Source organism: Coenobita brevimanus, chromosome 18 (assembly GCF_032717465.1).
Source record: "Coenobita brevimanus isolate Jiangsu-jjx chromosome 18, ASM3271746v2, whole genome shotgun sequence".
NCBI lineage: Eukaryota > Metazoa > Arthropoda > Malacostraca > Decapoda > Coenobitidae > Coenobita > Coenobita brevimanus.
This window is the reverse complement of record NC_136971.1, coordinates 8,811,068-8,813,722: the sequence shown is the minus strand read 5'-3', so window position 1 is coordinate 8,813,722 and position 2,655 is coordinate 8,811,068.

Sequence of the window (2,655 nt, the reverse complement as noted above, 5' to 3'; positions counted from 1 at the left end):
CTAAAAATGCCTTGTGCTCCCTCTCATGGATGCTGAGTTATTATGCATAGTATATAAGCACTAAAATATGATGCTGGTTATGAAGAACAGCTGTGGAAAGCATGTAATAAAAACTTACATTACAAAGAGTACTTAAAACAAAATCTGCTCTCATCCTATACCCAACACTAAATTTCACAAGGATACATATTTTTTCCTACCCCCTTCAAACGGCCTCCATTCCAAGGGAACTATGCTGTGAAAAGCATATGAAATTTCACAGTCCAGGTCACCAGCTCCGACCATCTGCAATACCAGTAGCCTAAGTGCAGTCCGCCAGTGGCTGTGGCTGTCATTCACTTTTTTTTTTTTCCCCTTATTTCTACTATTTCAGAGGGTACATAGTTACTACCTAGGTATACATGGCCACTACAGCCAAACAGAAGCCTTCAAAAACCATCACCAGGCACCCACCCTTCAGACAGAACCAAACAACCTATACTTTCTCGCATTTTAACTTGCTGTAAAAATGGCTTATGCTCTCTCATGGATGCTGAGTTGTAAGATTACAGTACATATGCACTAAAATGTGATGCTGGTTATGAAGAAATGCTAAAACCTACACTACACAGACTGCTTCAAAAACATCAGTTCTCATCCTATACCCAAAACTAAATTTCACAAGGATATATATTTTCTCTCCCTAAAACGGCCCCCATTCCATCAGAACTGTACTGTGAAAAGCATATGGAATTTCACAGGGCAGGTCACCAGCTCCGACCATCTGCAATACCTGTAGCCTATGTGCAGACCACCAGTGGCTGTGGCCGTCATCCTTTTTTTTTTTTTTTTTTCTAACTTTATTTCTACTACTTCAGAGGGTACACAGTTACTACCTATATATACATGACCACTACAGCCAAACAGAAGCCTTCAAAAACCATCACAAGACACCCAGCCTTCAGACACAACCATACCCACAGAAACACAACCTATAGTCTCTCTCTTTCTCTACTCTAACTTGGTCTAAAAATGGCTTATGCTCTCTCATGAATGCTGATTTGTAAGAATATGGTAAACAAGCATTAAAATATGATGCCTGTCACAATGAAAAGCTATGGAAAGAATGCAAGTCTAATATTTTGTTTCTGCCAGTAGGAAATATTTTTTAAAAAGCTGCAAAAACATGAAAATTTGTGCCAAGTTAGAGAGAAATGAGTATACCCAGACTTAAACACAATCATCATCTTTCTCTACTTCCATGCCAACACAGTATACAGTTCACAGACAATGCACTATGCCCACATGGTAATGCCTCCTGCCACATCACACCTCACCACACTCACATTTACCACAGTGTAAGGCCTCCTCCCTCACCACAACACACTACCACAAACACTAATCACATGTACCACAGTGTATGGCCTCCTCCCACACACCACACCACACTACCACAACAGACAATCCTTCAACATAGATCTTTGGGGCTGCCAGGATTTCTGTAGTCAGTCAAGTGGAATTACATAGAAAATAGTCTTCAAAACAGCATAACCTTAACCTAACAGGTTTATCATCTATTGACAAAGGAATTAAATTTATCATGAGAATTAATCTGCCTGCTTAAAGGGAAGGTGGGGGGAAAGACTGTCAATGCAAGTGATGGGATGGTCAGAGGCCTGTAAAATTTTTAGCACTACAACAACAAGGTCTCTCTCCCAATTTCTCTTTCTCTCTCTCTCTCGATTTTATTTCCAGTGAACACGGAACAAAAATGAGTTAGCTTTAAAGTGGGAGAACTATCAGCACCAGGCCTAGTGAACAGGACTAATCATCATCATCATCATTGTAACCAATTATTTTTCAATCATCGTAACCATTTTCTTTCTTATTCAGTCATTACCACCCTATTCATTTATTCATTTATTTATTTAATACATAAGGATAAAATGCATAGGGCCCATAAAGCAAAGACGAAACCCAAAGAGAGAGAAACTAACTGCAAGCACAATGACATGGCTCATACACTCATTCACTCACCATTCAAATCCCAGTATCACACACACACACACACACACACACACACACACACACACACACACACACACCGCTCGCTGGTGCAGTGGTAACATTCTCACTTGCCAACTGGTGGACGGGAGTTCGCGCCTCGCTCAGGTTGCGAAAAGTTTCACTGACGAAGTGGGTGGTTACTGTGCCCCTCGAGCAAGGGGACGGGTGTGTGCGTGTGTGAAGGTCACAGCCTTGCCCTTAGATCGGACTATATGAGCTCTCAGCTCCCTTCCGGGAGGGTAAAAGCTGACAATCACGACCATCAAGTGATTCTGATCGACCTGGTGAATTACACAACCATGGGGACATTACACATCCTTGCTCACTCCAACACTGATATTAAACCACCGTCATTTACATATTTCTCTCTCTCTCTAATCATAAACCACCACAACCCAACCCAACAGACACCAACACCACCACAAACACCCAAAAGATAAACAGACCGAGAAAACGCAACAAAGTAAGAGAAATATCAATAGCATAGCCTAAGAATAAGCATAATGATGGTTCTAAAATGTATAAACAACTGGCTGTGATGTTGCAGATCTTACAACTTTATACAACATTGCCATCATCCAATCCTATGTCACCCCATAAGGAGCGTAG